The sequence below is a fragment of the Apium graveolens genome, chromosome 2, assembly GCF_009905375.1.
Source record: "Apium graveolens cultivar Ventura chromosome 2, ASM990537v1, whole genome shotgun sequence".
Classification (NCBI taxonomy): Eukaryota; Viridiplantae; Streptophyta; class Magnoliopsida; order Apiales; family Apiaceae; genus Apium; species Apium graveolens.
In genome coordinates this window covers 6,987,025-6,993,020 of record NC_133648.1, presented here as the reverse complement: position 1 = coordinate 6,993,020, position 5,996 = coordinate 6,987,025, and the positions used below count along the sequence as shown (strand labels likewise).

Sequence of the window (5,996 nt, the reverse complement as noted above, 5' to 3'; positions counted from 1 at the left end):
CATGTTGGTGTTCTTGTGTTTGTTCTTCCACAGGTACATGAGCCATAACTCACTACACCATAAATTACCTATTTGCACGTTTTTGTATGGTGTTGCCTTAGAAAATGTTACAATAGGTATGAAATTATGGCCCTATCACAACACCCAGACTTTGGTGTTACTATAGGCTTGAAGATATGTTGTTATAGCTCAACACTTCTGGGATGTTCATGTCTCCCAAATTGCAACCCATGAGGTCGTGTTGCCATACACAGTTGAATATTTTTTAATGTAACTCAAAATTATTATTATTTTTAAAAGTGATTTTAATAAAGTAATTTATGCACTTTTGTAGCAATTAAATGTACGCAAAACAAATAATTTTTAATATTTTATAAATATAATTTTTTTAACTTGTTTAAAACTAATTAAATAAATTTCAATAATTATTTTAAAATATTGATTAAATTTTTTGAAAATAGTTTTAAAATTAAAACATCAAGGTATATAATAGATTTGAATTTATAAAAATAAATCATAATAAATTAATTATAATAAATATAATGTGTGCAATTTAAAAAATATTATATATAATATTGAAAATATCATTTAAATTGTGTAAAATTAAATATATTAGGCCTTGTGGTTGAATTTTAGGTTTGGGGTTGGGCGGTTAAGTCTTATATAACGCGGCAAATGAAATTTCACTGAGAGCGAAAAATGAAAAAGGGGAATCAATACACCCCACTCGACTTTTATCTTCTTCTTTCTTTGAGAATTTTGAGATGAGCAAACTAAATTTACTCGCGCCAGCTGCTTTCACTCCAAAGAAATAAAGGAAGAAGGGCGTGTAGCTACATCATGAAAGTAGAGGTTACAGAGTCTCTCGACCTGCGGGCTTTTCCTTTTCAGTCACCCGCCATTCTATAGAATTTAGGTCTTCTACCTTTGTCTTTCCATCTAAATTACGGTATGAGGTGAGTTTGAATTTAACTCAAGACAAGTGGCACTAATTTGGGATTCAAGGGTTCAATTAGGGTTTAAACTTTCAGTTTGATTTTGATTTTAAGGTATAATCCTCACTTGATATGTGTGTAATTATTGTGTATCTCTCTCCCTCTGTCTATCTATCTCGCTCTCTAGATTTCTTTCTCTCTCTCCTTCAGTTTGTTGTTTTTTCTTTTTTTACAGATTTTCAAGATGGCAGTGGTGAATTCGCAACTGATTGAGTAATTACTAATACCCAATTGATCGAGTAATAGCCAATATTTTTCGATTATATTTTCAAGACTTAAAGCATTTGATTTTGAGATTATTTCTATAATTAAATCCCCGAAATGTTTTTTGTATACAAGGTTGTCGATTGTCGTATCTGTGGTGACCCAAATTCCGTTCTTCGCTTTGCATTTTGTCGAGTTCACTGTTGAGGGTAAGCTTATAAAAATTACTTTGGCATTTGTGATGTTGAATTAGATTCTCATATTTTATTGTTTGTTATGTTGCGTGTGCAGATTGTGCAAGAAATGCTTTAAGTCTTGCAGGAACAATGCTTGGTTTTTATCTAGTCAGGGCACTGCCTTCGAAAACTGCAATTGCACCTGTTAACTATATTTTTGCCAAGGGTTAGTATCTAAGTTCACTGTATCATAATAATTTTCATTACTATTCAATTCTTAAATATAATCATAGATATGTAACTGAGAGGCAGAGTTATATTTATTTATTTCCTTTTGCGATGTCTTTTTAGTCTGAAACGAAAGGGATATATGCGCAAGGACAATTTACTGCACAAATATAGGTACGAAGGTTATTTAGAATACATATAATTTCTTGTTTGGTGGGTTGAGAGATTTGAAAGGTTACTCAAGTAGATGTCAAGCTCTTTTTTGAAACCGTTTGTGGGGAGGTTTGTGACTTTTTGAAGTTACTCTTGTTCTTAAATTTATAACTGACTTAACTAAACTTCTTGTCATCTTATATTCTGGACCTGTTGAAGCTTATTTGTTTGTTGATAAGTTGGGTTGCATGTTAATAATCAATATGAGCTTGTATTAATATTTTAGTTTGAGACAATATGTAGTCCATAATTTAGTTTGTTTCCAATCATTTCTTTGTAAGGATCCTTACAAATTCTACACGAGTGTCTGTATTTTGGTGATTGATGCATCTAGTTAACCTATAGCTCTTACAATTGTGTTTAAAAATTCATAGAAAGTTCTTAATTTTCTTAATAGTTTATTTTTAAATTGTCAAAAATAAAAAAAACTTCAAGCAGCTTTTGTATTCCTGAATTTAGCGTGTTGTATTACCTTGTTTCTTGCACTGTAAACAGGAAGGCATCAATGCATACGCTTATCTTTGCAACTTTGTACAATTTCCTAATTAAGTTCATTTTTAAATGCAGAATCTGGATTCTTGCTGTGCAGATCCTCTGCTGAGGTATCATATTTGGTCTATCTGCATGGTTTAATATCTCATTTATTTTTATAATATACCTATCTTATATTCATACGGTATATACCGACTCAATGACACATCACACATGTAAAATATAATAGAATACTTGAGTTTATTTTCAGTTACCTCTACATCTCAACCACCTACATGACCTTAATTACAAGCTGGAATACTTTAGTCCCACTAGCAAGCACATATCAGCCAGATGCTCAAGTAGTCCACCTGGTTTGAAAGGGATGACGGTGATTGAATTTTTAAGCAATATTCGAGCACTATTTCCCACTTTTAGGAGACATTTTAATTGTGCAATTTGTGTGCTTAAAGAATATAACTAATATGCACATTAAACCTCCAAATTGAGGTGCTTCAGTTCTTGATATTATTATATCGTATTACTTGTACTATCTTGCAGGTGATGAAGCTTGTCAAGAACACTGGAAGGCTCATTCTCTTTTGGCCGGGATTCTAGATATAGTTAACATAGTGGTTTCAAAGTCATCAGTTTCCACCTCCGTGTTCGTTGAGATACTTCTTGGCTATAATAAGGTGCCATGAAGAACTCTATAATGTAGATGTTATAGATATTGTATGATCTAAAATGGACCTGGACCTGTTGAAGCTCGTATGAGTGAGAACTCTACAATGGCAAGTTTGTTGACCCAACTTTTAAGGCTCTATAACTATCTCATTACTGATGAAATATAGCCAAGTTACCATGAAAATTTTCCTTCTGTTAAATTTACTTCAAATATTAGAATTTGCATAGGACACTCCTAGATAAGAAGATATTGTTTTTTCGAACATCTTGTTTTATTTCACCTGAACAGTGTTTCACATCAATCAACCTTATGATACTATGATAGTTATCTGTGTTGATTTACAAATATATAATATTTATATATCCTTATTTTTCTCTCAGTACGTGTGAAACATTCATGTCAATTGTGAAAGAGCACCAGGTACACACGTACACTATTCAACTGTTTGTTTTGTTCGACATAAATGTCAAGATCAACTTTTTTATCTGCTAAAATCTTCTCTTCGTCATCTTTCTGGGTTGGCAGGAATTTGTTTCATTTTTCAAAGTCATGCATGAATTGAGAACTGATGTGTACCGTGCATAAAGTTTAAGGGCTAATGGTCAGATTAGTGTTGCAATTGGAGTTCTTCAACAGGCTCTAGTAACTGCGCAGATGAACCTGGAGGTTGGTTCTTAATCCAGAGGCCGATAAGTTGGCCGATAATTTATTTATCGGAACATGTACTTTAATAGAACTTATTAGTCTTAATGACAATAGAATGTAATTTTTATAGAATTTGGTTTAACTCTTTTTAATAATTCATGAGTTTTATGTTAATTAATTTAAATTGAGTTTTATATTTTGGCTCTAAATATTTGTCTAATTAATGTTATATTTGTGAAAATTTAAAAAAAAAATAAAAAACTATTAAATATGAATATTTTAAAAACTACTGATGTAGGGCCCACATGTGGGGCTTTTTTTGTCAGTTAGTATACTTATTGCAACACCAAATCTATGTTGCTATACTCTAAAAATCCTGTTGCAATTGATATCTATAGCAACAATTGATATCTATAGCAACATATTTTGCTGTGTTACCATAGATTGACACTGATGTAAGGTTAGATACCTATAGTGACGGCCTTAGACCCAACACCGAAAAAGTGTTACAATAGACCTCTTTTTGCCCATGACAACATTTTTAGGGGTCGATAGCAACACAGTTTCGGTGTTGCTAAAAGCCATCTATGGCATAGTGACTGTACTAATTGATACTATAGACCTCATGTCAGGCATAGGGTAAGGGTAAGTCATGAATCTCTCTAACATAAATGGAGTGATTCTACGACTTACAGGTACCTTGTTCTTTGTAATAAGTGAGCCAAATAGAACTTTGGAGACTTGTTTACAGTTGCCTATTTTAGTTCTATCTATCATTAAGAAAATGAATGTTATGTACTTTATGATTTAAAGCAGATATAAATCTAGGAAGAAAGATTTCCTTACCTCTTGATGTCAAAGGCATTGTGAGCCTGGTGCTGAGCTCCTTTATTATCAAATGTCCTACATTGAGGTGTCTGTTGTGATCCATGGAGAACACCAGCTTCTAAACAACACTTGAAATGTTGTCATAACCCGTCTTCCTGCAGGAGAAGGCCCTTACAATGGAGTCAAATAGAAAGGACCATTCTCTCCTCAAATGCTTCTTGTTCAAGCTAGCCAAGTTGATTTTCTCACTATAATTGATGAAGTCCATGAACTCAGCTAGCTCCACTTGAGTTGGGACCTCCATAAGGTTGTCAGTAGGGATGCCCAAGGCCATATTGACATCATTTTCAAAAAACTCCACCTGTTGGCCTTAAATGGAGCAGTTAATCAGCTTGGTTCTCATGTACCACTGTCCTTACCACATCTGTGTTCCAGAAATCACTACGAACATCTGAGTACAGTACTGGATTTGCAGTTAGAGCACCTGCAAAGTATGTCTCATAAAGGAACTTCACAAAGCTCTTGAAGCTATTAGGAGTTTGGTTTGCATCTGTGAATGCAAGATAGTTGGTGTTCTCCTTTGGGATAAAATGTGTAACTTTGTTTGATGCCATGTGAAGTGTTTGAATTTGTGTGGGTAAGAAAAATTAGAGAGAAAGAGTTTGAAATGAGAGAACACGGTTTGGATTTGGAGAAATTAGGTCACTTAGAGATCTCAAAGGCGTAAAGAGGTGTATGTCGAGATGTCTGGGTATTTATAGTAGAAGGTAAATGATTTATCGAGAACTCAAAATAAACGTTTGGAATTTGATTGTTGAGAAGTCATATTGAGAGAATAGATACATATCAATATGTCACTTTCCCGATTCTTATCGAGAACTAGAAAATGACTTATCGAGATGTCAAATAAATTCCCAGTTTATCCTGAATGGACTGAATTTTTTCAATTTTTATTTGAATAAATCAAAATAAAATTAGAATGATTTTATCAAAAGTATTTACCAAAATAATTTGTTAAATTAAATTATCCCAGTTCTAAATTATTGATAAGTCTAAAATTTATACTTGTAGAAAACTTTGTGAATTATCACTTATCGAGATCTCTATAATGACTTATCGAGAAGTCATAATAATGCTTGTCGAGAAGTCCTTCGAGAAGTCAGAAAAATGACTTATCGAGAACTCACTCGAGAAGTCTCAAAATGACTTGTCGAGAAGTCAGTTAGACTTATCGAGAACTCAGTTCTCTATATATTTCTGTTCTATTTGATTCTTTCTTATGGTAATTTCACATATTGAAAATGTAAATTAACATTTAGACAGTTTTCTCATAATCGAAAAATTCCAAGCTAAAATTTTAAATTTTGAATAATAAATATACAGAGATTTCTGAAATATTTATAACTTATATTCTAGTTAATTTCCAATTGAATAAAATTAATTTTGATTTATTAGAAATCAATCTGCTGCAAAATATTAGCTGAGTTCTTGCCTTTAGGATGAAGAATTTAGCATTCCAATTTCATCTACAAGTCTAGTAAAAGTAGT

General features: G+C 32.5%; 1 long non-coding RNA gene across 6 annotated transcripts; it reads left to right on the top strand.

Moving 5' to 3' along the window:
• The first annotated feature begins 675 nt into the window (after positions 1–675).
• On the top strand, positions 676–3,816 carry LOC141706837 (uncharacterized). Of its 6 annotated transcripts, none has more exons than XR_012568919.1 (9): positions 676–1,049; positions 1,171–1,234; positions 1,335–1,408; positions 1,491–1,601; positions 1,727–1,777; positions 2,384–2,418; positions 2,849–3,081; positions 3,356–3,395; positions 3,501–3,816. It is a non-coding gene; the product is annotated as an uncharacterized LOC141706837 (long non-coding RNA). The 6 variants fall into 6 exon arrangements; XR_012568920.1 differs by having other exon boundaries at positions 677–956; positions 1,171–1,208; positions 2,849–2,982; XR_012568916.1 differs by having other exon boundaries at positions 677–956; positions 2,849–2,982.
• The last annotated feature ends 2,180 nt before the right edge of the window (positions 3,817–5,996 follow it).